Source organism: Neophocaena asiaeorientalis, unplaced genomic scaffold (assembly GCF_003031525.2).
Source record: "Neophocaena asiaeorientalis asiaeorientalis breed wild unplaced genomic scaffold, Neophocaena_asiaeorientalis_V1.1 scaffold3, whole genome shotgun sequence".
Taxonomy (NCBI): Eukaryota; Metazoa; Chordata; class Mammalia; order Artiodactyla; family Phocoenidae; genus Neophocaena; species Neophocaena asiaeorientalis.
The window spans coordinates 124,830-138,726 of record NW_020172726.1 but is presented as its reverse complement, the minus strand read 5'-3'; the positions used below and the strand labels follow the sequence as shown (position 1 = coordinate 138,726).

The following is a 13,897-nucleotide window of genomic DNA, read 5'->3' as shown; positions in this document are numbered from 1 at the left end:
TTATTCCACAGATGCAGGGTACATCAAGTTGATTGTGGAGATTTAATCTGCTGCTTCTCAGGCTGTTGGAAGAAATTTCCCTTTCACTTCTTTGTTCGCACAGCTCCTTGGGTTCAGCTTTGGATTTGGACCCGCCTCTGTGTAGGTCACCTGAAGGCGTCTGTTCTTAGCTCAGTCAAGACAGGGTTAAAGGAGCAGCTGATTCGGGGGCTCTGGCTCACTGACACTGGGGAGAGGAAAGGGTACGGAATGCGGGGGGAGCCTGTGGTCACAGAAGCCAGCATGACGTTGCACCAGCCTTAGGTGTGCCATGCCTTCTCCCAGGAAGTTGTCCCTGGATTACAGGACCGTGGCAATGGCGGGATTCACAGGCTCCCGGGAGGGGAGGTGTGGATAGAGGTCTGTGCTTGCACACAGGCTTCTTGGTGGCTGAAGCAGCTGCCTTAACGTCTCATGCCCGTCTCTTGGGTCCGTGCTGATAGCGGTGGCTCGTGCGTCTCTGGAGTCCCTTTAAGTGGTGCTCTTAATCCCCTCTCCTTGCGCACCAGGAAACAAAGAGGCAAGAAAAAGTCTTTTGTCTCTTCGAAGCTCCAGACTTTTTCCCCGATTACCTCTGGGCTAGCTGTGGCACACTAGCCCTTTCAGTCTCTGTTCACACAGCCAACCCCAGTCTTCACCCTGGGATCCGACCTCCAAAGCCCGAGCCTCAGCTCCCAGTCCCGACCTGTCCCTGTGGGTGATGAGACAGCCTCGGGCTGGTGCGTGCTGTTCGGCACCGATCCTCTGTGTGGAAGTCTCTCCGCTTTGCCCTCCACACCCCTGTTGCTCTGCTCTCCTCTGCGGCTCTGAAGCTTACCCCGTCCATCACCCACAGTCTCCACCCACGAAGGGGCTTCCTACTGTGTGGAAATTTTCCTCCTTCACAGCTCCCTCCCACTGGTGCAGGCCCTGTCCCTATTCTTTTGTCTCTGTTTTTTCTTTTCCCCTTCCCAGGTATGTGGAGAGTTTCTTGCCTTTTGGGAGGTCTGAGGTCTTCTGCCAGCATTCAGTAAGTGTTCTGTGGGCGTTTTTCCACATGTAGATGTATTTCTGATGTATTTGTGGGTAGGAAGTTGATCTCCACGTTTTACTCTTCTGCCATCTTGAAGCTCCTCCAGAACTTGGGTTTTTAATGATGGCTTTGAGGCATCATACTTTTGGGGACCTCTTGTTAGGTTAGATGATAAGTTTACCTTATGGTGTAGGTCATGTGGCATTGGGAATTCTGTCAGATTCTTCTGTGAAGCTGCAGAGTGGGCAGTAAGCCCCACAGGTACTCAAAATGGATGCTCTCCAGCATGTGGCAAAATTTCACACAATTTCCCTGTGTATGTGTAATTCTGAATCTATACATGTGTACATGCATACAGTCACAGCACACACACACACACATCCCTAAGGCCACACCTTTACCTCTTTTCATTCTCAGTTTAGCTATTTTGATAATCCCTGCTTACAACTGTTAATTTCAACATATATAGTTATTCAATACTTAACATTATAAACATATATTTAACTCCAAATTGAATGAGACATTGTGCCTGGTGCTCTATGGGGAAGTAGAGATTGATAAATCTTTTCACAAAAGCTTTTCCACAATCTTCATTAACATTAGAAATAATCAAATTTAGTCAAGAGTAAAGAATAAAAACACTTATTTACAAAACACCATCCAGCTTTGGCAGGCAGGGAGGGTGAGTGGTTAATGTTTTATTTGTACATGTAATTGGAGATACAGGAAGCAGTATGGCAAAAACAAATGAATAATTATCATTAGAATTGCAAAAGAAAAGTGAGTAGTAAACTACTACGAGAGAAAGGAACTTTAAGTCACCATACAATGAGAAGAATCTCATCTTTTATAAGTACTAGTAGAGGAGGAGGTTTGACTTACTTGCAGGATTATGGAAGAAGTTCCTCAGGAAACATGTTGGTTCATGAGTATGAAGAGGTATACTACAGAAAGATGTGAGCAGACCCCAGTGTTAGGAGGGGATATGGAGAAGTGCAGATAAGGAAAAAGAAAAATTAGGCAGAATGTCTTTGCTCAAGGGTCCCTATAAAAATGTATTTTTATAAAATCTGAGTAAGCATGTATTGTAATTCTTTCCTGTGACTATAAAAGTATAATGGACAGCATTAGAAATCAATTATGCTGTAAACATATAAGAATATCTTTTCATTGTAGGCTTATACCTTCCTGCATCTATTATAATGTATATCACATTATAAAATTCTGTTTTTTTCCTTGTTCCATTTTCTGGTTCCTAGTTGTTCACATTCTGGAAGGAGACAAAGGCCTTTAGAGATCCATCAATCCAATCCTTTTTATTTCACAGTAAAGGAGAGTAAATTGCTTGTCCATGGTCACATTCATCCTCAGTGGCAGGAATTGGACTAGAACAAGGTCTCCTGATCGCCCATCAGGTGCTTTCATTACAACATGGCATGCTTAATATATCATCCTGTCCCTGCTCTGTACATGATGGTTCTCCCTCATTCTCAGCTGGGGCAGAATGGTTGTGAGGGAAAGGAGTTGGACTATTTGAGACCCCTCTGGCTTGCTATGAGTGTGGGGCACTAGAAGATGTGGCAATAAAACACATCTCCTACTTCTATTCCAAATCTAAAAATAAACACACATACACACATACACACACACACACACACGCACACACAGTCAGTCTACTCTGATCACCTAGCTGAGAAATATTTCCTGGAGAGAGCGTTTTGTGTGAGAAGAATTTTTAAAGGCTGCCATAATAGAGGTTATTGATTTTAAAGGAGAATTTAAATTAATATTTAGAGATTTTAAAGGCCCAGGACACATACACCTTTCAGAAGCTCTTCAAATAAAGCCCTAGTTACAGTTGATGACTGGCATGGAGATCTTCAGGCTCCAGGGAACATCTCAACAGCACTCATGGAGTCCCTAACCAAAACACTATCAAATGCGCTCCTAATCAGTGGTAGGAATTGCTTCCAAACATGCAAATTCAAGCAGAAAGGAAAACACATTTGATTGGATTCTTTTTAAAAGCCCTACCATTTTCACATCTACTTTTGGTTTCATATTTATCAGCACCCCCATTCTAAATGTTCTATTCTGACTATCCGTATTTCTGGGTGACAATACCGGGGAAACTTTATTACAATATACAGGAGAGGCACCTCAAGAGGGAGGGTGGTCAGATCTCTCAGGGCCATTTTCTTCTGTGTGTCCTTTGAGAACAAAATGAAAGTGTTATCATATTTTAAAAATGTCTATCCTATAATCTTTCATTCAAGGCTTAGCACAAAGAATATGAATTTAAAATATCCTCTGTCATATTCGTGAACTAAGAAAACTATAAGAGGAAAGTTCTTGAAGCTCTGACAATCTCAATTTTATCAAAATATCAAAAAGTATCACAATTCTATAGATTGTCCTGGAGAAATTTATCTTTCTTGTGCTCCATAGGTTTCTGTAGAGTAAGGTTTTCTTTTATATAAACTTTTTCCTAGAAATTTGCTCTCTCACGTGAAGAGATATCATTTGATTACAAACAAGAGCCAGCTGTGTGTTGTTTGTTTCATCTCAGGCAATAAATTGCCCTTGTACCATATTTCTTGTCTCTTTCCATATAGTTTGTTGTATCTTATACACAGACTCCTGAAATTTTCTTTCTACTTGTGTAGGAAAGCTATAACTTTCTTTCTCTAGGGCATTGATGGTTCACAGAGCAAAGGGAGTCCTTTCTCAGGGCAGGGGGTTGTTCAAGGGCCACATGGGGATATACAGATATACAGCAAATACAGAGTTCTGTTTGTGCAGTCTGTCAATGGATTTCATTAGGGACATATAGAACTGGGACTTACTTACACCAAGTATCTTTTTAAAAATTTTCAGTCAATAATGAGATTGACCAGGCAGACGCCTTTATAGCATCATCTGAATTCTGTAAATGCTGTTTGCCACATTGCATCTCAGCAAAATTATTCCAGGTTTGATGGCAAAGTCACTTTGCAGCAGATTCTGGACTCTGAGAGCTTTGGCTATGTCATCTTCAGCAATATCACAAATTTGAGGGAACACCTCTTCTTCTGCTTCCACTTCAGGCATATCTTCCACTCCCTCAGCTCCCTCCTGCTCTACTGTATGTATCTCTGTTGTATTGCTATGCTCAGCATCATCACGCAGGGAGATTTCTTCAGATTTCTTGGAATCTGACTCATAATGTCTTTGATTTGTGTCCACACTGTGACATTTACCCTAAGAGAGAGAAAGAGAGCAGGGATCTGTTTTGAGCTTCCCCATACCCATCATAAATATCAAAGTCAGAAGAAAGCTTTATTTATTTCCCGGCATTTATTTTCATTCCTGCACCAAGACAAGACCTGCTGGGATTTAAGGATGTGAAGCCAGAATAAGTAGACAATTAGGACTCATTACACTGGTACTCCATTCCGGATAACAGGTGCTACAAAAGCACTCAGGCAGGACACCTGGAAGGCGGGTGGTGGCGTGGCCCCGTGATTTTTTGTCTTCCTCTCCTACAGAGTGCTGTGTGACTTCCCTCAGACATCCAGAGGGAGAGGTGTGCAGTCCATGGTGTGCTGAAAATCCCGTACCCATGTCTACCATTCCTGCGTAAAAGTCTGGGGACCGCTGAGTCCCCTCATTTTGGAGACTCACTGACACTTAACCCTTGGAGGCTGGCCTCGCTGGCCCACGGCTCTGAGGGCCTGGTGCGACCCAGGTTGTGGTGCCATGGGTGGGGGTGGCCCCACCAGTCTTATTAATTTTAATTTCCATATTATTAGCTATCAATAATAATATGCTATTCAGTGGGGGAAAAAAAAGGAAAATACCTTTGACATAGCTCTAATTGGAAATGATAGTGAAAGCTTTTGAATTTCCCCTGTTGCTGTGTATGAATGTGTGTGTGTTGAGTGAAAAGGAGAATGCAACTAGTGATAATTGCTGAATTATGATCTATGGGCAAAGTTTGGTGGTTTGATGTTCATGGAAGCTGACATTGCATAACTCTTTGGGGGAAAATATATATGCACATACATATAAATATATATTGTGTAATATATACTTATTTATTATGTAATATTTTATATATACTTATATTCAGTATAACCATATGAAATTGTCATTTTTCAGGTCAAAAATGGTTAAATATCAGCAATTACATATGGTTATATTATGTGTGTATGTGTGTTTTAGGATGAACCCGAGAGAGAGAGAAAGAGGATGAGAAAGACAGATACAGGGACAGGGACAGAGTAACAGAGAGTGAAGGATGTTTGTGTTTATGTGTGTATCTCATGGTAAAACTTATAAGTCATGGGCATCTGTATCTAAGTAAGATTGTCCTATAACTATGAAGCTGATGCTAATTGTGGAGTTCACTTAGTCTCTCCATAAACCATCTCGGAAAAGTAGCTAACATTCTCCTTTCCACATATTTCTGAGAAAAGTAGTTGAACAAGCTTCTTGTTCAATCTCAATTTTAGAGTCTGAAAGCAATTGAATTCTGTATTACTTCCAGAATGATAAAGGAAACAACTCATCATCATCTTTAAAAAATTATAGTAGCCATTTGTATATTATAGTTAATCTCATGACTACAATTGAAAAATTAGTACTGGATTACAGAAATATGTCCAAATCCTGTCAGTCATTTGATATGAAATCAGTCCCCAAGATTACTGTTTATTGTTGAGGTACTTGTTAGCCTTCTATTTCTCATGGACAATGGATCTTTCTAAAACCATTGTTGCTGTTTTAAAATGTTTCTTTGAGAGAGCACTGAGAATGCCTAGGTATAAAACGCAATTTTTTCTGCAGCAAGTTGCTCCTTCCTATCTGTTTTAAGGGTTATTGAATTATCTTCATTAATATTCAGTTTATGTATTAACACTTGCTCTATGCAGGTACATGAAAAGCTGCTCAACATCACTAATTATTAGAGAAATGCAAATCAAAACAATACTCAGCCATAAAACAGAATGAAATTCTGTCCATTGCAAAAATGCAGATGTATCTAGGGCGTATTATGCTTGCTGAAATAAGGCAGAAAAAGAAAGATTCTCTATGTTATTACTTATATGTGGAATCTAAAAAATAAAACAAACAAATGTATCTAACAAAACAGACTCACAGATATAAAGAACATATTATTGGTTAGCAGTGTGGAGAGGGAAAGGGAAGAGTGGCGAGATACGGGTATGGGATTAGGAGACACAAACTACTATGTTTAAAATAAATAAGGAACAAGGATATATTGTACAGTACAGGGAAATATAACCATTATTTTGTAATAACTAAATGGAGTACAACCTATAAAAATATTGAAACACTATCTTATACACCTGAAACTAATATTGTAAATCAACTATACTTCAATGAAAATGAAAGCATCAAAAGCAGATGTCAGCACTTAAATTTAGCTATGTGGTTTATTTGAGACAATAAAGTCCCGAGGTTGATTTTTTTTTCTATGAATGTACATTTTTAGAAATAACAGTAGAATTTAATAACGTTGGGCTCAGAAGACCAAGGAATCTCTAATTCCTACCCTAGAGCATAGCTCTCCTCTCCACAAAGTTCCTGAGGAAGATACACACAAGAAACAATGGTAGTGAGAAGCAAAGTAGATACTTGTTATCCAGAAATCTATTCAGAGTACTGTGGTAGGTCAGGTTGGAGCTTATGGTTAAGGCCTATGGGGCCTCTTTCCTCTACCTAAACCAAAACCTTTCCTCTACCTAAACCAAAACCTACATCTCAGGGCCTTACCTGATTGTTGGCGGCAATGTGACAGATGACCACACAGATAACCTTGATCCGTAAGAGAACAGAGAACTGACAACAACCATGATCTGATATATTTTGAAATTTGACTAGTCATATAAATGTTCATTCTTCTTAGAGAGGAGTTTAGAGGTGTGTCAGAGGAGAAGCAAATGTTTCCATGTATTCTGTCATTTCTAGAATTCTACATGCACTAAATATGTTGGTTCTTTTGCCTCCAATGTAGCATTTGAACAAAATGGAAATCAGCTAGCGGTGCTGTTTAGGACAGCACCTTTGTTTACAGAAGGCAAGAGCTCTGAGGTCAGAAAAATTGTGCAGGACAGTATAGGGCATGCTAAGTATTTTAGAAACATCATGCTACAGTAGTATGGAGAATTCCTGGAAAAGAGGAGAGACCAGTGGCAGGAAGAAAGTTTGGAGGCTTTTGTGATATTCTGAGTGAAAGATGTAGAGCCTGAAGTAAGGTAGTAGGCACTGAGCTGAAGAGAGGTAGGCAGATTCTAAAGATATAAACGAGGTGATGTGGCATAATCAAGATTTAGTTATTGATTTGTTGTGGGAGAGGAGGAAGTAAAAGGTGACTACTGTGTTTCTGATTTGGGCAATGGAGTGGAGAATGGTGCCAAGATAGCAAAAAAAGAGCAGGTTTTAGTGTGTGGATGCAGTATCACACTACAGATATTTTGTTCCAGAGTGTGTTTCTCTGAATATGCAAAGAGTAGTATGTAGGTTGATATCTTCTAATGAAAACCTGGTATTCAAAGCCACATATGTAACTGAATATATGATAACCTCATCTTGGAATTGAGCTTGGCCAAAGAATAGCTGTGTGCAGGTCAAAGATATTCTTCAGAAACATTTCATAGCCTCATTCAGGACATGAGAATTGTGTAATTGAGGTACCAATGATTTACACAAAGGAGCATAGAGTAAAATAATGCAGATTGGCAAAACATTCAAGGCAGGTGTTAACCATATTCGACCAAAATTATTAAAACCAAGAAAGAGCAACAACAAAAACCTTACATAAAATATCTGAAATTAATCATCTGCTGTGACATCAGTGAGAATGGTGGAGCAAAGGCTACCAGAATACCTCCCATCCATAAAAGCAATGAGAATACTGGCAAAAATGGTCATAATCAATGTTTTCAAAGCTCTGGAAATTAACCAAAACCTTGTAGAACTCCACTGAGCATTTATTTAAAACTTCTGTATCTCAATAAGCTTTGTAGCATTTTAACTTGCCCTATTCCCATGCCCCCTCACAGTTCTGCAGTAGCCTTGAAAACTAACTGTGTGATCACAGGGAAAACCAGCAACAAGGCAGCCACTGGAGGGGGCAGAATAGGGTTGGACCTTTTTCAAAATCCCATTCTTGGAAAATTGTTATTTGATCTGTCTGGCAGTTTATGGGAAGACCCCATATACAAGGCTGTCTTTTACTGACCTGATTAAGAGCTGCCTCAGTGTCAATAACCAATTTCCCTGGGACATTTGTCAAAAACAATCAGAAACAACTATTTAACATTATGACTGCCTGAGGCAATAGGTAAGAATTGGAGTGAACAATAGGTTAGCCAGAAAAGCTTAAAAGTAAAATCTAGAGAATGAGATGTCCATAGGTGTGTTGATGGGCTTACAATGTATAAACATTATTTTGTAGGAAACTTATAACACAAAATATGAGGAAGAGCAAATTTTTGGTTATTATTGTATATTCAAAATATAATAAAACAAACAAGGGAATTAAGATGGTATGTTGCAAAAAATTTAAGGGACAAAGAAGCAGTAATGGAGGTGTAGAGAAACGAAAAAGTTAAAAAAATGTATAAAACAAATAGCAGAGAAGCAGATATAAATCCGACTTATCCATAATTACATTAATTGTAAATAGACTAAATACTCCAATCAAAAGGAAGAGTTTTTTCGGATTTTTAAAAATTGAAATATAGTTGATTTACAGTGTTGTGTTAGTTTCAGGTGATTCAGTTATATATAAATATTCTATTTCAGATTCTTTTCCCTTATAGGTTATTACAAAATATTGAGTATAGTTTCCTGTGCTATACAGTAGGTCATTTTAGGCTATCTGTTTTATATATAGTAGTGTGCATATGTTAATCCTGAACTCCTAATTTATCCCTCACCCCTTCCCCTTTGGTAACCATATGTTTGTTTTCTGTGTCTGTGGGTCTATTTCTGTTTTGTATATAAGTTCATTTATATCTTTTTTAAAAGATTGCACATATAAGTGATACCATGTTATATTTGTCTTTGTCTGCCTTACTTCACTTAGTATGATAATCTCTAGGTCCACTTATATTGCTACAAATGGCATTATTTCATTCTTTTTTTTACTGGTGAGTAATATTCTATTGTGTATATATACCACATCTTCTTTATCCATTCATCTGTCAACAGACATTTAGGTTGCTTCTATGTCTTGGCTATTGTAAACAGTGCTGCTCTGAAAACGGGGTGCATGTATCTTTTTGAATTATAGTTTTCTTCAGATATATCCCCAGGAGTGGAATTGAAGTATCATATGGTAACTTTATTTTTAGTCTTTTAAGGAACCTCCATACTGTTCTCCATAGTTACTATACCAACTTACATTCCCACCGACAGTGTAGGAGGGTTCCTTTTTCTACACACACTCTCCAGCATTTACTATGTGTTTCCTTCATCTCTCTTTCTGATCTTTCATTGTTAATGTATAGATATGCAACAGATTTCTATGTATTCATTTTATACCCTGCAATATTACCGAATTCATTGATGAGCTCTAGTAGATTTCTGGTATCATCTTTAGGATTTTCTATGTATACTATCATGTCATCTGCAAAGAGTGACATTTTACTTCTTATTTTCCAATTCAGATTCATTTTATTGCTTTTTCCTCTCTGATTGCTGTGGCTAAGACTTCCAAATCTACATTGAATAAAGGTGGTGAGAGTGAGCATCCTTGTTTTGTTCCTGATCATATAGGAAATGCTTTCAGTTTTTCACCATTGAGTATGATGCTAGCTGTGGGTTTGTCACATATGGCTTTTATTATGTTGAGGTATGTTCCCTCTATGCCCACTTTCTGGAGAATCTTTTATCATAAATGGATGTTGAATTTCATCAAAAGATTTTTCTGCATCTATTAAGATGATCATATGGTTTTTATTCTTCAGTTTGTTAATGTGGTGTATCACACTGATTGATTTGCAGATATTAAAAAATCATTGGGGCTTCCCTGGTGGCGCTGTGGTTGAGAGTCCGCCTGCCGATGCAGGGGACGCGGGTTCATGCCCCGGTCCGGGAAGATCCCACATGCCGCGGAGTGGCTGGGCCCGTGAGTCATGGCCGCTGAGCCTGTGCTTCCAGAGCCTGTGCTCCGCGGTGGGAGAGGCCACAGCAGTGAGAGGCCCACGTACCGCACAAAAAAAAAAAAAAAAAAAAAAAAAAAAATCATTGGATCACTGGGATAAATCACACTTGACTGTGATGTTTCATCCTTTTAATGTATTGTTGTATTCGGATTGCTAATATTTTGTTGAGGATTTCTGCATCTTTGTTCATCAGTGATATTGCCTTGTAACATTTCTTGTGGGTATGATGTTTTTGGTATCAGGGTGATTGTGGCCTCATAGAATGAGTTTGGGAGTGTTCCTTCCTCTGCATTTTTTGGAACACTTTCAGAAGGATAGGTGTTAACTTGTCTCTAAATATTTGATAGTATTCACCTGTCAAGCCATCAGGTCATGGACTTTTGTTTGTTGGGAGTTTTAAATCACAGTTTCCATTTCAATTTTGTGATTGGTCTGTCCATTTTTTCTATTTATCCCTGGTTCATTCCAGGGAGACTGTAACTTTAGAAGAACTTTCCATTTCTTCTAGGTTGACCATTTCATTGGCATACAGTTGCTTTTAGTAGTTCCTTATGCTTCTGGGTATTTCTGTGGTGTCACTTGTTACTTCTCCTTTTTCATTTTTTTTAACATCTTTGTTGGAGTATAACTGCTTTACAATGGTATGTTAGTTTCTACTTTACAACAAAGTGAATCAGTTATACTCAGCTTACCCATCCTCCTCCCCATATCCTCAAGTGAATTCTCTAGTAGGTCTGTGTCTTTATTCCCGTCTTACCTCTAGGTTCTCCATGACCTATTTTTTTGCCTTAAATTCCATATATATGTATTAGCAAACAATATTTGTTTTCTCTTTGTGACTTACTTCACTCTGTATGACACACTCTAGGTCCATCCACATCACTACAAATAACTCAATTTCGCTTCTTTTTATGGCTGAGTAATATTCCATTGTATATATGTGCCACATCTTCTTTATCCATTCATCCAAAGATGGAAACTTAGGTTGCTTCCATCTCCTGGCTATTGTAAATAGAGCTGCAATGAACATTTTGGTACATGACTCTTTTTGAATTATGGTTTTCTCAGGGTATATGCCCAGTAGTGGGATTGCTGGGTCGTATGGTACTTCTATTTGTAGTTTTATTTTTGTTTTGTTTTGTTTTTGTGGTACATGGGCCTCTCACTGTTGTGGCATCTCCTATTGCAGAGCACAGGCTCCAGACGTGCAGGCTCAACGGCCATGGCTCACGGGCCCAGCCACTCTGTGGCATGTGGGATCTTCCCTGACCTGGGCACAAACCCATGTCTCCTGTATCAGCAGGCGGACTCTCAACCACTGCACCACCAGGGAAGCCCTATTTGTAGTTTTTGAAGGAACCTCCATACTGTTCTCCATAGTGGCTGTATCAATTTACATTCCCACCAGCAGTGCAAGAGTGTTCCCTTTTTTCCACACCCTCTCCAGCATTTATTGTTTCTAGGTTTTTTGATGATGGCCATTCTGACTGGTGTGAGATGATATCTCATTGTAGTTTTGATTTGAATTTCTCTAATGATTAATGATGTTGAACATTCTTTCATGTATTTGTTGGCAATCTGTATATCTTCTTTGGAGAAATGTCTATTTAGGTCTTCTGCCCGCTTTTGGATTGGGTTGTTTGTTTTTTTGTTATTGAGCTGCATGAGCTGCTTGCAAACCTTGGATATTAATCCTTTGTCAGTTGCTTCATTTGCACATATTTTCTCCCATTCTGAGGGTTGTCTTTTGGTCTTGTTTACAGTTTCCTTTGCTGTGCAAAAGCTTTTAAGTTTCTAGAGATAATCAACAAATTTTGTAAAGTAGCAGGATACAAAATTAATGCACAGAAATCTCTGGCATTCCTATACACTAATGATCAAAAATCTGAAAGTGAAATCAAGCAAACATTCCCATTTACCATTGCAACAAAAAGAATAAAATATCTAGGAATAAACCTACCAAAGGAGACAAAAGACCTGTATGCGGAAAATTATAAGACACTGAGGAAAGAAATTAAAGATGATACAAATAGATGGAGATATCCACCATGTTCTTGGATTGGAAGAATCAACATTGTGAAAATGACTCTACTACCCAAAACAATCTACAGATTCATTGCAATCCCTATTAAACTACCACTGGCATTTCTCACAGAACTAGATCAAAACATTTCACAATTTGTATGAAAACAAAAAAGACCCCGAATAGCCAAAGCAGTCTTGAGAACAAAAAACGGATCTGGAGGAATCAGGCTCCCTGACTTCAGACTATACTACAAAGCTACAGTAATCAAGATAGTATGGTACTAGCACAAAAACTGAAATATAGATGCATAGAACAGGGTAGAAAGCCCAGAGATAACCCACGCACATATGGTCACCTTATCTTTGATAAAGGAGGCAAGAATATACAGTGGAGAAAAGACAGCCTCTTCAATAAGTGGTTCTGGTAAAACTGGACAGGTACATGTAAAAGTATGAGATTAGAACACTCCCTAACACCATACAAAAAAAAATGAGCTCAAAATGGATTAAAGACCTAAATGTAAGGCCAGAAACTATCAAACTCTTAGAGGAAAACATAGGAAGAACACTCTATGACCTAACTCACAGTGAGATCCTTTTTGACCCACCTCCTAGAGAAATGGAAATAAAACCAAAAATAAACAAATGGGTCCTTTTTCATTTTTAATTTCATTGTTTTGGGCCCTTTCCCTTTTCTCTTGATGTGTCTCACTAAAGGTTTATCAATTTTATTTATCTTTTCAAAGAACCAGCTTTTTGTTTCATTTATCTTTTCTACTGTTTTCTCCATCTCTATTTCATTTATTTTTGCTCTGATCTTAATGATTTCTTTCTTTCTACTATTGGGTTGGCCAAAAAGTCTTTTTGGTGTTTTCTGTAAGATGGTTCTAGTAGTGTTTAGTTGTCTTTAACTTCATTCAGAAAATTTTGTTAGATTTTATTGACAGCTGTCATATCAACATTCATTTAAAAAAACATCAAAATTGGTGAATTTTTATAGCAATTTTAATATTGAAGATTGAAGAAAAAGCAACATTTTCTGCATATTATGCTTTATTATTTCAAGAAAGGTAAAAATGCAACTGAAATGCAAAAAAAGATTTGTGCTGTGTATGTGGAAGGTGCTGTGACTGATCAAACATGTCGAAAGTGGTTTGTGAAGTTTCATGCTGGTAATTTCTCACTGGACAATGCCCCAATGTCAGGTAGACAGGTTGAATTGATGATGATCAAATTGAGATATTAATTGAGAGCAATAAACATTATACCACACAGGACATAGCTGACATACTCAAAATATCCAAATCAAGCATTGAAATTCATTTGCACTGCCTTTGTTATGCTAATCGCTTTGATGTTTGGGTTCCACATAAGTTAAGTGAAAAAAACCTTTTAAAGTATATTTCCACGTGTAATTCTGTACTTAAACATAATGGAAACATTCCATTTTTAAAACAAATTGTGATAGGTGGTGAAAAGTGGATACTGTACAGTAATGTGGAATGGAAGAGATCATGGGACAAGAGAAATGAACCACTACCAACCACACTAAAGTCCAGTCTTCATACAAAGAAAGTGATATTGTGTATATAGTGGAATTGGAAGCGAGTCCTCTATTAAGAGGTCCTTCTGGAAAACTAAACAG

The 13,897-nt window shown here is 38.3% G+C and overlaps 1 pseudogene; it reads right to left on the bottom strand.

Moving 5' to 3' along the window:
* Positions 1 to 3,616: 3,616 nt before the first annotated feature.
* On the bottom strand, positions 3,617 to 4,345 carry LOC112396525 (TIR domain-containing adapter molecule 2-like; annotated as a pseudogene).
* Positions 4,346 to 13,897: the final 9,552 nt, after the last annotated feature.